General features: G+C 31.6%; 1 protein-coding gene and 1 long non-coding RNA gene across 2 annotated transcripts in view; both read left to right on the plus strand.

Annotated features, from left to right (window-relative positions):
- LOC133171739 (agrin-like) overlaps positions 1-18279 on the plus strand; it is a 67209-nt gene that overhangs the window by 24685 nt on the left and 24245 nt on the right. The window lies entirely within an intron of this gene.
- On the plus strand, positions 2787-6443 carry LOC133171740 (uncharacterized). Its single transcript, XR_009718857.1, has 3 exons — positions 2787-3340; positions 5843-5956; positions 6055-6443. It is a non-coding gene; the product is annotated as an uncharacterized LOC133171740 (long non-coding RNA).

Here is an 18279-nt window from a genome sequence, read left to right on the forward strand (position 1 = left end):
AAAGATTTGCATCTGGGAACAAGCAAAATTTAAAAGGAGGAAATTAACATTAGCTTATCAAATTTCAAACCTGCTAAATTAATACACTGTATCTACCTACCTATGCATGAAAAACTAATAATTTATTATTTATTTATCATTTTTGGTTGAAAAGTATCATTAGAGTTTTAATCCATTATCTTTTTCCATTTTTTACCTAGTATTTGAAAATGTTGTTTACTGAAATAAGTTCCAGTGAAAAGTTGAATAGCTAATTTTCATTAGATTTTGAGTTATCTGCCCTTTGTAAAGGATCATAGAGAAACAATAATAATTCATTTAATTTTGTTTTATCCTATTTATTATCTTTAATAATATTTACTAATCATTCCGTTTGTCTTATTTATTAGTGAGAAAAATGTTTGGAAAAGAAATTTTATAAAACAACCAGTGTCTAGTAACATTTTGAACAAAATATTATTTGGCAAAATGCCAATTTTCGAAGTAAAAAATACCGAAAACGAAAAAAATCCCCACTCCACTTTTCATAAAAGTTAACTAATATTATTATGGTGTTTTTAAAATTTCAGGTGATTTTTTCTTGAATTGCCTGCATTTCTTGAAAGACTTCTTGAAATATAGGGTAAAAACGACCATTTTCAAAATGTAAGAATTTGGTCATCTTTGAGCCATCAATTGAAGAATTTGCAGGTGACTTGTAGAATTTTTTTTATTGTGTTATATAGTGCTTCATTTGTTCTATTCATATAATGTATGAATTATCTCAAAATAATAAAGATGATTAAACCACAAGAAATCAAGTATATAGCATTTTTATGCTTGAATTGAGAGTAAATGGGGACAAAATCTATATTGGCCCGTTACCATGGCAACCAAGGTAGTAACTTTAATTTTGAATGTTGATTATGTCATAGTGTAATGGCATTAATCAACTGAAAAAGTTTCATGAAAATCGCTCATGGTGTGTGCCACAGCCCTACAGTAAAATTTTGGTCCTTACAGAGAATTGATGTTAAGTTGTTAAGACTAAATTGATTTTGTTTAATATGATATTTTTATTTAATTTTTTGAAAATATCAACTAGTAAATTTCAGAGCATCATGTCTCACAAATATGAAAGATGTGTGTGTGTGTGTCACTGTGTATGTGTGTGTGTGTGTGTGGGGGGGGGGGGGGGGTGCAGATGGGCATTTGTCAAGCTCTAACACTACCAGTTGAGGATCTATAATGTAATATTTGTTATAATGCCTACACCACAGGAAATGTATAAACAAAAATTGTAAGAAATGGAAAAATCTTGGAAATCCTTGTATCAAGGTTGACTTTATTTTCTTGCACTCTAAACTGTTCGTGATAATTGAACAATATTTGACGGGCGTATCATGCTGGGGCACTTTATTATACAAAGGTAGTAACATCCCTACTACTTTGAAAAGTGCCAGGAGCTGGTTGTGCGCTGTTGCTTTTTTCCGTATTTTATCATTATTTCAATGCATATTATGTCAATGTAGGAAGTTTATCAAAAATTTTACATAATTCTCAGGCATGGGGAAGTTGCTCCCAGCACTTTTCAGGTTAAGGAATTTGTCTTAAAGAAAACAAAATTAATTTCATAGTGAAAAGATATCCGTATATCGTTGTACTTTATGATCTTTGTAGCCATACATATTTTTTGTAATTTTAAACATATCACTTGACAAACAGCTGATGTAAGTAAAGTTGCTTTGGCCGAACTCGGCAAAGACCTCATGTATATGAGGGTTGTCCCAGAAAACACAAACTTTTTGTATATTTCAGAAACTATTTGACCAGAACTAATAATTTTTTGCAAGTTGTTGGAAAATGATATTTTCAGTATTATGACAAAATATTTTAGGCTTGTGATGTCATTAATATGTAAAAACGGCATTTAAAGGGTGTTAAATATCGGTGGTCTGCACACTGCAGTTTATTGACTTTTAAAAGTAGCATTGTCAATGAATTTTTCTTTATTACCAGGCTATACGGAAATATAATGTCACAAACTTTACCTCCATAAATACTCTTTGATCTAGCTGATATACTTGTGTATGAAAATTCATTAATTTGATATCATTAATGACAAATATATGACGTTATATGCCAGAACACTTTTAATTAGATATTGTTAAAAATGGTGACGTTTAGTGATAATTTGGAGCACAAATTATTAAGCAGCACTGTCTTTAAAACAGGATAGGACTCTTGCCCATACGATGAAAGAGATATTAGTGCTGGAAGAGACATTTTGTAGACCAAAAGAAATGAAGACAAACTGAAAGTCCTGAGCTTTACGTCATAAGCCTAAGCCAAGGCCATCGTTAAACAATGTGAACTGTTAGGTTTATTATCGGAATTGAGAAATTGTCTATTGAAAGAATTAATTCCACAATCTTTTAGCAACACACGCCGTATTTGAGATGCATTACTTGGTAAATAAAATAAAATTAAATACTGTGCCGAATTTATGCTTAAATAAACTAATTTTATCAGAAGCACATTTCCAGAAAAAATTCACAAAAATGTTGATCATGATCTATGCCTATTTTTAACTTTACAGTATTAGTGAAACAAAAGATATTGAAAATGTTCACGTATTTCTGGGACAACCCTCCTACATATGCAAATAGTAGAATTCCCATTAATCAAAACTCATGCTGTAAAAAAAAAATCAACACTATATTTATTTTCTCGGAATATTTTTAGGCGTATTATTTCCTGTGGGCATCCTTAACCTTGCTGCTTTATATTTTTTATATGGATTTTTATATCTTTACAACAAATTGCAGAGTGTCATGTCTCACTAGGATGACAATTTTTTAGAGTAAAGAATAACATAATTTTCTTGCACTCTAAAATGTGTACGATAATTGAACAATATCATACAGTGGCAGGGATTTTTATTACTCTTGCAAATTGTATGAAACAAAAATTATTTTTGGAAAAATACATTGTGATTCATATATTGTGACTACTATATTGTGATTGTTGCATAAAACCTGTATTGTTCCTGCAGTCCTAATATTTCATCATATATGTTATTATGTTTATATGTAACTTTAAACTTTTTATTTATGGTTTTCATTATCATTTTACAAGCATTGATGCATCTGACAGCTTCCAAAGGCTTGGAAAGTAGGTTAATGATGCAGCTATAGACAACCCCATCTTATGCATGTTATGAGAAGTTAAAAGTGTTTAACAACTACTCCAGGCTTTTTCTTTGCAAGAAGGGATATTGATAGAGGGAAGGAGATCAGATATGACTATGGTGATCCCCATGCCCAATGGACAATCTTCCTTGGAGTTCATCACTCATCAGGTAAATATTTAGAATAATGGATTTTCAAATTTGATACGCTGCATCCTCTTTGTAGTGCATTTTTTTTTTCAATGTTCTTGAGAGGTCAAGAGATGAAAAATGTTTTACCCAACAGTGTTCCAAGTCACACTTACTTTCAGGTCACTAAATGAGGACCTAAAAAAAATTTTGGCCACCATTTCAGAATATTTCACTTGCCATAATGAAAATATTTTGTGAATAACACTAGTAAAACAAGGAACTAACACCCTGTATGTTTTATGTCTTTACTAAATCAAAGATGTAAGGTATTACTGTGACTATAAACAATTTGCTAGGTTTAAGGAAATATTTTTATTAGTACAACCACCCTTATGGTTGTACAGTACACAGAGGAACACAAGAAGACTGATCCTAGAATTAAAATTTATTCAAAAGAAAATACCAAGTTTGACACTTATTGAGACAGGACTTTGCCAGCTGTTTGTCATGTTTACTTATTATTACATAGTACGTACCTAACCCATTAAACAGTCATTATTAATGCTGCCAAAACACTTAATTATTGTAATATGCAAGCAATTGACCAAATGTTTCAATAACAAGGTCAGGTTCTAAAAAGTTTATGACGTTTGGATGCCATTCTGTCAGGGACGTATAGTATAGGTCCGTGGTTCCATCAAACTGTATAAGTAGTCACTATTAAAGCATGCTGTCATAACATTACGACTTGATGATTAATGATTTTTTTTGCGGACAAACAGACAGATGGATGCACAGGGCAAAAACTATATACCCCCGAATCTACGATTACAAGGGCACTAAAATTGATGTTCAGCAGATGCAAGTTTCTGAAGTTTACATCACGTACATTGAAATATATTAATTTGTGAACTTTTTTTCCAAGAATAGGAAAATAGCAATTGGTGAAAATGATGAATTAATTAAATTGATGGGGAAAAAACAACATCTTTTTGTGATCCATATTTTAGATAAGACCAAAAAAATAGTCTTGTTTCCTGCTACCAGCCTGAAAAAAGAAATAGGGTAGGTAGGTAGGAAAATTATTTTATTGTATATTTTCATTTTATTTTTTTTTTCGACAACATTTTTTGGATATGAACTAATAAAAGATAAAATTAAACATGTCACAGGTCAATATTGTCTTTTAAAATCAAATTTCATGTCTTTTGACTAAACTCAAGTGGTATTCTATGAAAGTCCACATTTAAAACAAGAATTTCATGAAATGTTAACACAGAAAACGATTATGGTGACAGAACGATGAAATTCCGGAAATTCGAGATTTTTTTCTTCCAAAATTTAAAAAAAACAAGACTATTATTTTTTTTTGGCCTAAATAAAGTAAATTATTGAAAATAATACCTCTAAGACAAGGTTAGAGTGATTATTATTATTGGATTACAAGATCACCTTGATATGAAATATATGGAGATAATGAACAGTATTCAAGCTCAAAAGTCCATTATACAATACAAAATAGGAGCAGAGCAAACACGGACCTCCAAACATCAGAGGTGGGATCAGGTGCCATGGAGGAGTGAGCATCCCCTGCAGACCGGTCACACCCGCCGTGTGCTCCTTGTCATGATTGGGAAATAACGGAAAAATCCGTCGACAATTCAGTGTGTAAATAATGGTCTAACAATTAGTATGAAAAACGTCAGTCAGCATTTGACTCAATGATAAATTGTATTTGCTGACAAGGTCATTGTATCGACCATAGAACTTACAAAATGATGACTTTAAATGAGACAGCTGATATTTGATTATATGTACAGGATCACCTCTTTGCCTCATGCTATAATAAATATATTTGTAATACCTAGGTTACACATATCCTTAAAGTTCTTAGTATTGAACAATTGCAGTAATTTATACGTATGGATGTTTTTTTTAAAAAGAAATAATTTGCATTGATAATCTTGATAAACAGGACATACTAGTAGAAAGTGATATTCATCCTCGACACAAGTATGACACAAAAAAACATTTCCAGTGGGATCTGTTTGCTTTATTATATCCAGTTTCAATAGCTAAAAGGTGTGAAGATAATCTTAACTTTGATATACATTTTTGAAACTTAGTCAGAATTGAATTTCTTAAATAATACGGTAGGTAAAACCCATCAAGTAGATATTTATAGAAAGAACATTTCTGCGAACTTTGAAGTTTAGTATATTTCTTGTTTAGCCTGATCCAAGATCCTTTGATAAATTGTCATAATGGTCCTTACAATTAGGGTCTACCTAATAGGACTTCTCAGTTGATTGTACAATTTACACCTGGGTGACCATTGCCCTTGCTGTTTAGTGTTATATAAAAAAACAATTAGTTTATTTGATACTTTTTATTAATTTATTTTATGTTAAAAACATTTATTTAATAGCATGTTAAATTTCTATTCAAAATGCATCGAAATAGCTTACATTAAAGGTATCTGAATGTAGTTGTAGGCATAAATATAATCACAATTAATTTTGTTTTGCACATATATTATAGGAAGCATTTTGGAGGCAAACCCTGTTGCAGCATTTCTACATGTTCCACAGATTGTGCAGACTAGTCAGGACCTTGTAAATTCACATGTTCAACAGCTTAGGCAATTTAGTACAGGTATGTGTAACTCTTCTGAAATATAGGAGGAAATTTCAATACAAGACTTGTAGCATAACTTATATTACATTGTCAGTTCTTCTTTGCATGTTCCTTAGAGTGGATTATTGAGGCAGACCCTGATGGAAAACTTGCACATGTTCCACAAACCAGTGAAGACCATTTTGCAGAATATAAACTTCTTCCGCAGATAAGCCAAGACCCTAATGGTGTTCATGTGTGTGTGGTTAATTATTTGCTCTGAAGCTGATATGTGGACTGAATATAAAACTGTCTTTTTCTACAGTTAAGTCCATCTTAATCTGAAAATACTACCGGTACATTTTGAATTATGCTTTATTATGCAGAAAAAAAAATAATTAGTTTCAAATATGAAAAGTCTGTTGATACACTGCTTTGCAATTCCAAAAGTGATAATGTGATAAGTTTTGATGTGAATATGTGACATGTGCCATTATCAATTTTCATAAATAAAATCAAATACAAAGCCCATTCCAATTTAATGTTTTGCTTGTCGGACCCGCACGCTCTTATTTGAACAAAGCTATACAAATAATATTAATTTAAATCTCCTGCACCTGGGAAATTCTGTGCCAGTTTCTGTTTTATTTCCGCTCTATTTTTGATAATTTAAATCTGTTTACTCTACAAATCAGAAAAAAGTAGAAAAAATATAATTGTCACTCAATTTTTTTCATGTTATGCCTAAAAATTTTGCATACAAAAAAGTAATAATATTATTATTTAATCTCTTGCCCGCTCTTACTTTTTTCACCAGATGTGAGACGAACAAGAAATTAAATTCGCGTGGTGAAATTATGTTTTATTAAAACTCATTTAAAGCTAACTGTCTTATTTTTTGGATTCCTGATGTGATCAATCGAGTGGCTTGCGTGATAATTTGCATAAACGCCGAAGGCGTTTATGCATAAAATTATCACGCAAGCCAATCGATTGATCATCGTCATGAATCCAAAAAATCTGATAGTTATTCCTTATATTTACATGCTCCCAAATTCCCATGCTAATAGCCCCGCTTCTGTCTCTATTTGTCCCGCCCCGCACGTGATTTTTTTTTAACCACGCCTATCGATGAACTAGTAGATTTATGTAGAAATAAAGTATTTTTACAATTTGTAATTTTATCTCGGACAAAGACATTGGAAATGTAAATATTTATGCAATAAATGATAAATAAAGACTAAACAGTCATGTTCACAAGCCAGAGGTGATAAAATATATATCTATTCTATAGGAAAAAAAGAATTATAAAGTGACATCAATTTTTCAAGTAATGTCTGTCTAGAACCTGTACATCAGATTTCGTATTTTGTGTGATTTTTTGAAGGATTTTTACACTAACAAAGTTAATAAAATCAAATCTTAGTTCTAAAATTTAATAATTTATTTTTAGATTGTCAAAATGCTTGTTAATTATAGTATCAAAGCTTGAATTGTATATCAATATTCTCCAGGAGGTAAATATTTCTATATATTGGTATATTGGTTGTCCCATAGTTTGTGTATAGTTTGTGGGTCATTGTCATATCGGTTCAACCTCTTGGATTGTGGGTCACGGTTATTTATTGTTCTAACATTTTACAATTTTTTTTCTGTAGTTTGTTTATGTATTTTTGTATCATTTGTGTATATGCATACATGTATATGTGGTTTGTGGATTACTGTCATATTTACATGCATGTGTCTGTTCATGGTGGATTGTGGGTCACTGTCATAGATTGTTTGTTTTTGCATTTTTCCTGTAGTTTGTTCATGACTTTTTTATGTCTTTGTGTATAGACATTTGTGTATATGCATACAAATATATGAAAATGTTCATGGTTTGTTGATCACTGTCATGTAAATAAGTGTTTGTGTCTGTTCATGGGTTGTGGGTCACTGTCATATATTGTTTGTTCTTACATTTTTCCTGTAGTTTGTTCATGACTTTTTGTGTCTTTGAGTTAAGACATTTGTGTATAGGCATACATATATATAAAAATGTTCATAGTTTGTGGATCACTGTCATATATATACATGTATGTGTCTGTTCATGGATTGTGGGTCACTGTCATAGATTGTTTGTTCTATCATGGATTGTAGGTCATTGTCATAGGTTGTTTGTTCTAATATTTTGCCTGTAGTTTGTTCATGACCTTTTTGTGTCTTTGGGTTAAGACAGTTGTGTACATGCATACATATATATAAAAATGTTCATGGTTTGTTGTTCACTGTCATATATACATGTATGTGTCTGTTCATGGGTTATGGGTCACTGTCATAGAATGTTTGTTGTAATATTTTACCTGTAGTTTGTTCATGACTTTTTTGTGTCATTGAGTTAAGACAGTTGTTTACATGCATACATATATATGAAAATGTTCATGGTTAGTGGATCACTGTCATATATATATAAGTGTTTGTGTCTGTTCATGGATTGTGGGTCACTGTCATATATTGTTTGTTCCATCATTTTTCCTGTAGTTTGTTCATGACTTTTGTGTCCCAGAGTAAAGACATTTGTGTATATGCATACATATATGAAAATGTTCATAGTTTGGGGATCACTGTCATATATATACATGTATGTGTCTGTTCATGGATTGTGGGTCACTGTCATAGATTGTTTGTTCTATCATGGATTGTAGGTCATTGTCATAGGTTGTCCTAATATTTTGCCTGTAGTTTGTTCATGACTTTTTTGTGTCTTTGAGTTAAGACAGTTGTGTACATGAATACATATATATGAAAATGTTCATGCTTTGTTGAACACTGTCATATATACATGTATGTGTCTGTTCATGGTTTGTGGGTCACTGTCATAGATTGTTTGTTCTAACATTTTTCCTTTATTTTGTTCATGACTTTTTGTGCCTTTGAGTAAAGACATTTGTGTATATGCATACATATATATAAAAATGTTTATGGTTTGTTGATCACTGTCATATATAAGTGTTTGTGTCTGTTCATGGATTGTGGGTCACTGTCATATATTGTTTGTTCTATCATTTTTCCTGTAGTTTGTTCATGACTTTTTGTGTCCTCGAGTAAAGACATTTGTGTATATACATACATATATGAAAAGTTCATAGTTTGTGGATCACTGTCATATATATATACATGTATGAGTCTGTTCATGGATTGTGGGTCACTGTCATAGATTGTTTGTTCTATCATGGATTGTAGGTCATTGTCGTAGGTTGTTTGTTCTCATATTTTGCCTGTAGTTTGTTCATGACTTTTTTTTGTGTCTTTGAGTTAAGACAGTTGTGTACATGAATACATATATATGAAAATGTTCATGGTTTGTTGATCACTGTCATATATAAGTGTTTGTGTCTGTTCATGGGTTGTGGGTCACTGTCATAGATTGTTTGTTCTAACATTTTTCCTGTAGTTTGTTCATGACTTTTTGTGCCTTTGAGTAAAGACATTTGTGTATATGCATACATATATATGAAAATGTTCATGCTTTGTTGAACACTGTCATATATACATGTATGTGTCTGTTCATGGATTGTGGGTCACTGTCATAGAATGTTTGTTCAAAACATTGTAGAAGTTTGGTTATGGCAGTTCAATTATGCATGTGTTTATGGTTTCTTGATGACTGAGTAATCATTACTTTCATAGAATGTGATTCACTGTTTTAAGATTTTTTGTATTAGAATGTGTCTGATTATGGTTTTTGGATCAGTATCAGTTTAAATATATGATATAGATATTTGTCTGTTCGTGTTTGTGGGTCACTGTTGTAAAGTACTTGATTGTGAATACTATTATGTGTGTTTTCCTCACTTTGAGAAATAAATACATAATCTTTAACTGATAAAAGTGTTACCTTATCAGTGTTATCTTACCCCTTCAAATGAAGAGCCTGGGCCTAAAATAATTTTTTTCAGCTGCCTAGTAACCCACTGAAAATGCACCTGACCCAAACTTTTTCCAGCTATTTTGTATTATTTTTTTTAAGCTTCAAGCTTTCAGGATAGTGAAACTGCATGTTTCATTTTCGATTTTTGGTATTATCAATCAGCGACTTATAACAAGAGGAGCTTATGTTAAGTAAGCCTATTTTTGTTAGTTAAAACATATTTGAAAACTACATTTTTTTAGAAAAATAAAAAAAATACCGCCCATTCTAAAAATTTAGGTTGACAACTGCAAACCAAGAATTTTTAAAGCTTGGCCCTGGTATATAGGAATTGCCTTGTCTGTCTGTTTATGTTATGAGGAGGGATTGCCATGTCATGGCCATAACTTTGAAAAAAGCATTTATATGGCTTCTGCTTATATCTTACACAGAGATGGACATGACCATGGGTTTGTCATGACCTTGACCTGGTATTACTTGAACACAGTCTCCAGAGAAAATATTTTGTGTTATGACTTTTATCAGGTATTATTTAGACAAGGTCACAAGGAGAAAAATGTTGGAATTCTGGTGTGAGCCATAGCTGTATCAGAGAGAAGAATCTAACTAGACACAGAGTTTACTTAAAACCTAATGCTGTGTCAATCAGATCATTTTCATTTGATAAGGGTCGGGGTGGGATGTGATAAACTGTGTGTGGGCCATTTTTGTGTTACAGAAATTTAAGAATCTTATGGACACCATAGTTGCTTGTGATTTGAGGGTTAGTCCTGCACCTGACACGAGTCAACTAGACGTGCAGAACGTCAGTTTGGGGAATTGTATGGGGGTCATCAACTTTTTTCAAATTGTATTTTTTTTTACCATAATATTCTGAATTCTATTGTCTCTATATTTTTTTAGAGATTTTTTTTTGAAAGGGGAAAAATCATGAAATTCAATTGATTTCTTTGACTACTTTAGTTAATTTTCTACTTAGTTAATTAAAGTAGTCAAAGAAATAAATTGAATTTCATGATTTTTTTCCCCTTTCAAAAGAAAAAATCTTCAAAAAAATATAGAGACAATAGAATTCAGAATACGGTAGATGTAGGGGTCGAAATGTGACAGAGTATCGCATTTGTCTTAAGGAAAAGGGAGCAATTATGATTTTTCCATACCGTGAAAATTTCTCTCTCTCTCTCATATTCATCTATCTAACTATTGAGAACATGTACGAAACAATGGTTGACTCATTTATTTAATAGCAAGAAAAACAAACCTTAGTCCTCAGGGCTCTAATTGGCGACTAATTTAGTCGCCGTGGGGCTTAAAATATTTGATTGACGCCTAAAATTTTCTACAAGTCGCAAAATTGGCGACCATTATAAACTGACTTGGCGATTCTCAAATTTCGGAACTATCAACATTTTCAACCTTTCTTTCTGAAGAGGAGAAAAGATAATTCAAATTTAGCAATGGGCATGCCTTGCGTTTCCTTTGTCAACTTGTTTGTTGTTCTTTTAGTCACGCACTTGTGAACGAAATTTCGCATCGCATCAGTGCACATACTGCTCATGTCATGTAAAAAAATAATCCTTAGATTTGTCTTAAGACGTGTCTAAGGATATTTTTTAGGACATACATGTATCTTAGGAATATCTTAAGATACGTCTTGGTGTGTAAACCAAAAACGTCATAGGAATATCTTAAGGTCAGACGACGCGTTTCTCAAAATATATAATTTTTCCCAAGAATTTGCCATTGAAGTATTGCTACTTAAACAAGTTTCCTCACCAAAAATTGAGGTACCCTATCAGGCATTTGGGCAAGATACCAGAGGGTGATATTTCCTATATAATCCATATAGGTAATCTTTTGAATTGCCAACGTTACAATTACTGGTGTACTTATTTTTAAACATATTGAAAACAATTAAGAAATCACAAGACAATGACAATTATGAATAATTTTTGATATAATACCAAGGTATACAATACAAAACATATAATTGAGTAACGTGTCGTCTGGCCTTAAGTAAAGATGTCTGTAGTTCAATTCTAAGCATTTATCTTTTTTCCTTTTTTTTTTTTTTTTTTTTTTTTTTTTTTGAAAACAAGTGTTTCATTAAAATTCCTATTTCCAGATTCCATCATAAGCATGTGCAGATGATCAGGAGGGGGAGGGGTGCTCATGGAGTCACCCCGAGTTTTGAATCAGATTTTTTTGATGAGCGTGTCCCCTCCCCCATTGGAAAAAATGCTTGGATTCACGATTGATACCCGAGGTTTTACAATGTAAAAGGTTAGGGGGCATATTAAAAGTAGCACATGACTGCATCCTCCTACCGCCGCCCCCTTCCGAATAAAAAAAGAACAATTAATTAATTACTGATATTTTTGTATATATTTTAAAAGGGTTTAATTGAACCTACTTCAGAGCGTTTTTACGAAAGCCGGATAGACTCATTTTTGATAAGAAAGAAAAAATACTCGGTATAACGAGATAGTTATCTCGTTATAACGAGTTAGTTATCTCGTTATAACGAGTTGGTATCTCGTTATAATGAGATAATTATCTCGTTATAACGAGTAAGTTATCTCGTTATAACGAGATAGTTTTCTCGTTATTTCGAGATTTAATAGCAATATAGTAAAAATGGCTGTAGTTTTTAATGCCATTGAATTATTAGCTAGTAATTATCAATCAAATTTAACTTGAACAATTGATAAATGGTTGAAAATTTAATTTGCTCTGGGGTTTACTTATGATTAAATCTTGAACTATCTCGCTGTCAATAATCATATTTTGATACGTATAGCAAATCTAAGGCGAACACATTTACACATTAATTCGTGAACGTCTACTCAAATTGTTGCATTAGGATGCGATATTTTTCTTAAAATAATATTACCGAATATACTTGCTTCAAACTTTGTCAATTTATTCATGACAGCTATTTCGGATGAATGACACTATTTCGACATGTTTTGGACGATTTATACACTTTCATATATCAATTTCTATACCGCTAAAATTAGATATGAGAGACAATACAAATGCAACATATCGCAGGTGTTCATGCAACATATAATAATATATACGATTACAGTGTGATACATATGTTATTTTTTAAATTCAGAATTGTTTTGAAGAAGGGGTATGGTGAGACATCAGCAGTTAGATCATTGGCGTTTTAATAGGGGGCTAATGTCCCAACCAACACTTTTGAAAAGGGGGCGGACAAGAGTATCTTTGTGCCCCTTCCTCCAGATTTTTTTTTACCTGAGTAAATATCTCCCGAAAATAATGGCAAATACTCGTAAGTTAGTTCTTGAAATTAAATTCATCATATTTATTATTGAGGGGAAGGAGGAATTGATGATAAAAACAACGTGATTTATTTTTTTGTCAGACATTGAATTTTGATCTGTATTCCTTGTTAACAGGCAAGGGTTAATCAAAATATGGACGTTAAAGCCTTACAAATGGTATATCGACATTTTTAATCCGGAATATATAAAATAATGGGATTATTTCTTTGCATTTTTATAGCGACAAATGTTACGCAAAAATAATAATTTCAACAAAGTCAACAAAGCTTGAACAGGGCAGTTAAAGCAGCCAGAGTATATCTTTTTGTTTTTGATCTCCTTGACAAAATTTTCACGTTATGCACATTCTATTTGAAGATGACACTAATTCTGCAATTTTAAGGTATAAAACAACAACATGAGGCGGTCATATGTTTCCGTATATTTCTCTTCGGTCTTTTCAATAAACAATAATAATCAAAGGCATAACACAAAAAAACTAGTATGTTGTTGTTCCATAAAAACACACACACTTCAAACAAATTTGATCGAATCGCTTTTGTATATTTCCTATTATAATGGTCTATTCTTTACTTAGATATTTAAACACTTTAAATTAATTTTTATCTCGTTATAACGAGATAACTAACTCGTTATAACGAGATATTAACTCATTATAACGAGATATTAACTCGTTATAACGAGATAACTTACTCGTTATAAAGTGATAATTGTCTAGTTATAACGAGATAACTAACTCGTTATAACGAGATAACTTACTCGTTATAACCAGATAATTATATCGTTATAACAAGATAACTAATTCGATATAACAAGACAACTAACTCGTTATAACGAGATAACTAACTCTTTATAACGAAATAACCAACTGGCTATAACAAGATAACTAACTGGTTATAACGAGATAACTTACACTTTATAACGAGATAACTTACTCGTTATAACGAGATAACCATCTCGTTATAACAAGAAAACTAACTCGTTAAAACGAGATAACTAACTCGTTATAACGAGATAACTTACCCGTTATAACGAGATACTTACTCGTTATAACGAGATACCAACTCGTTATAACGGGATAATAACTGGTTATAACGAGAAAACTAACTCGTTATAACGAGATAATTATCTTGTTACAACGAGATAACTAACTCGTTATAACGAGATACTAACTAGTTTTAACGAGATACTAGCTCGTTATTACGAGATAATTATCTCGTTATAACGAGCTAATTTTTTTTTTTGTCTTATCAAAAATGAGCCTATCTGGCTTTCGTACGTTTTAACCTTTAGATGCATAAATTTTTTAATACTTCAATTAATGAAAATGAAATTTTACCAAATATATTGGATTTAATTAGACAATGTTAATTTCATAATTGTAAGTTGTTTTCCTGGCAACATCGCTTTTTAAAATTACCATAGACATGTCTTTTTATTCTCGTGGTCGTTAATTTAAGGATAGCTTTAATTTATAAGCATGCCTGCAGAGGTAAAACAGCAGTACCGGGTAATTGTTGGCTTTTGATATGAAGTGTTCATTTCTAAAAGTTTTAAAGTTTAAGTAACAAAAATTAAAAGGTACTATACTATTGTACTATACATGTATCTTTCATCTTTGATACAAAAGTTTTATCCCCATTAAAGGAAAACATGTTCTGTGACTATTAGAGCAAGAGTTTGTGCATTCTTAGGTTCGTTTTATCACATATTATAAATAAGTTTTCACAGTTGTCATTATTTAAAAAATCAAGATAATTTTCTTAGTTGGTGTCAAAAAGAGAAACCTATTAAATAGAGAATGTATAGTTTCCATAATTGTAATCCTCTTTGATTTAGCTCTGGGTAAAAAATGTGCAAAAAGCCAAAAATCCAAAATAAAGTCTCAAACCTTTTTTTTCAGATGTTATAAGAAAGGTTAACGTTAACATTTGGACCCTACCGAAATAAAACTTCATGAAACAAATGGGCGATTGCTAAGGAAACTAGACCTCATAAAGATCTTTTCAAATTTCTTTATTGTTCTTCTCATAAAAATGTAGGAAAGATTAAATTTATGAAAAATAACAGACATGACAAAATCAGTATGCCCCTGACCTTCGAACTCAGGGTCCAGGCAATATTTATCACCAGGGTGGGACCAGTGCAAAAAACAATAATTATTGATTTTAAAAAAGTCTTGGTCCAACACCTTAAAGAATGAAAAAAGTAAATGATCCATCCTCATTTTGTTTAGAAAAGTCAAATTAACATTTCTGCATATATAACATGATCTGAATTATCATCAGCTATCTAGAGGGGTGGGGTATAGATGACTAACAGTTGTAGCTGCATACTCCATTCAGTTGAAGTAAAATTGGCATTTTCCTTTTCAGAACCAAAATGTTTATGTTTTGGAAATTTAAATGTGATTTTGGGATAATATGCAACTTTGAAATGTATAAAAGACGAGTTAAATCATGTATATAAAAATATCTGAGCCATATTGCATTTGAGCGATAGAGGAAGATGAGGGATACCTCTAATAGCTTTGGTACACACCTTGCAAATCTGATTATCCCCTCGCAACGGAGTTGGAGGGATATAGTAACGCAATCGATCGTGTGTGGGTTATGTCCTGTGCGAAACGGAAGTGACGTAATTTGCATCGGGATCGATTTCGAATGCTCCCTTGCATTTATAGAGAAGCTCTTTGCGAGGGATGCTCCTCTTTGCGGTGTCCTTGTTAAATTTAATTTTTAATATGTATTTACAGGCCTGAATAATCAAACTAAATTTCTTAATGCTACTGATTTAGAAAAATAGAGCTTCTGATATTTAATGAGAACTTGAATTTTCATAGAAAGCATGGATCCAACAATCATCATCTTAGGGTCAATCAATCCATATGGTTGTATTCTCGTAATTGACCATAACTTTTTCTCTTATTTTTCATTGAAACATGGTAAATATGGTGTTGTTTTACTTGTTATAGCATGTAATTTCTTAATCTAAAATAATATATTGTAAAAAGACCTGAATTTCCATCGACAGCATCTATAATCATGTAAAGTTCAGTCAATTGCTATTCGTGTGTTCTCTTAACTAACCATATAAGGTAAATTTGGTATTATTTTTCTTGTAATAACCCACCATACTTTCTAAATCTAAAACGATATCTTAATCTCCAGACAATTTAGAAATGTTAAAGGAGACAAATGACAGATTAGCACTTAATGTCAGGTCTAAATAGTGGAAGTTGGAAGGAACCTGTGATTCTATAGGGTTTCTTTTAGGCTTATATATTACTACACATATATGACTATGAAATGTTCTCCCACTTTTTATGCTGCGTTTGACCAGGCGTCAATAATTTCAGTTAAGGAAAGTGGTCTGTTACCAGCTTATCTTTTGAGATTTACAAACCAATCTTAAGATATACGATGCATATATTTTAAAAGACGTTTTACAGATCAGGCCAACTTTTTGGTCTGTTTTCAGTTTATAAAAAGGGGTACACAAACCAAACTTCCTCCTGAGGTGTATCTACATATCTATGATCATTTCAATGGGTGCTTTGCATGCTTCATCTGGCCTACATTTCATGCTTCCGTGATTCATTAAGAACAGTTTCAATTTTGTCTTATCACAAGGAGTTTACAAAGCAAACTTCCTTAGCACATCCCTGGATGTTCTGTTTAATGCATTTGTACAAATCTGCATTCTCTTTGAGTATGTCCCACAGGATGCACTTTTCCACTTAGGAGACAGCTCTAGTTCTCACAAGTATTTGATGGAAATTTACCTCAAAGAAAAAAAAAATATACACTAGTCTGATAAAATGATATGTGTTTTTAAAGCTCCTTTACAAATCATATTCAATTGTATGCTATATATAACTGTTTCTGCATCCATACATGGTTTGTGGGATATCTCCCCCATATTGCTATGATATGGTTTGTGGGTCCCTACCGACAAGTATGCTGCACTTTACCCCTTAAGAAACACCTTTAGCTCTCACAGGTGCTTTGATGAAAATTTACCTCAAAGAAAAAAACCTATATACTAGTCTGATAAAATGATATGTGTTTTTTGAGCCCCAATACAAATCATATTCAATTGTTTGCTATATATAACGGTTTTTGCATCCATACATGGTTTGTGGGATATCTCCCACAAAGAATATATATATATATATATTTCTATGATATGGTTTGTGGGTCCCTACCCACAAGTATGCTGCACTTTACCCCTTAGGAAACACCTCTAGTCCTCACAGGTGCTTTGATGAAAATTTACCTCAAAGAAAAAACCTATATACTAGTCTGATAAAATGATATGTGTTTTTTTGAGCTCCGATACAAATCATATTCAATTGTATGCTATATATAATTGTTTTTGAATCCATACATGGTTTGTGGGATATCTCCCACAAAGAATATATATATATATTGCTATGATATGGTTTGTGGGTCCCTACCCACAAGTATGTTATATATAATTATCTACTATAGATCGCTGTGGGACTCATACCCACAATGTAATGACCCACAACGTTATCTATAGCTTTGAAACCAAATATGAGAAAACTTAATAATTTTTCTATATTTGGGATCTACATCAAAAACTATTCTTAAAAATGTGTTTCCTTTTGAAATAAGCCTATTACAAATGCAGGGTCCCATAAACCATGTTTATGTGACATGACCCGCAAACCACGTCAAGTACGTATATATATATATATATATATATATATATATATATATATATATATATATATATATATATATATATATATATAATATGGTAGATAAATGGAGTTTGTTAATCATACATCAGTATTTTATACAGATTTTTCAGCTGGACCACAAATCAGGACAAATCATGTTACAATTTTGAATATTTGACCAATCAAATTACAGAGATACTTTACTGTTTTGATTTTGACCAATCAAATTTCAGAGTTACTCTGTTGTGTGTGGTTTCCTTGCATGATTGATGTTGTTTTTCCAGTTTTTTTTACTAAATATGTATACCCAAAAATATCAATGATTTATTAGTTTTCATGATATAACTATCATATTCAACAATTAGTGAACTTTTATCTTATATCATTGATTGTCAAATTGTGTTAACCATTTTATGAAACTTTATAA

Source organism: Saccostrea echinata, unplaced genomic scaffold, assembly GCF_033153115.1.
Source record: "Saccostrea echinata isolate AGI-Se365-2 ecotype Australia unplaced genomic scaffold, CSIRO_AGI_Sech_v1 ptg000054l, whole genome shotgun sequence".
Lineage (NCBI taxonomy): Eukaryota > Metazoa > Mollusca > Bivalvia > Ostreida > Ostreidae > Saccostrea > Saccostrea echinata.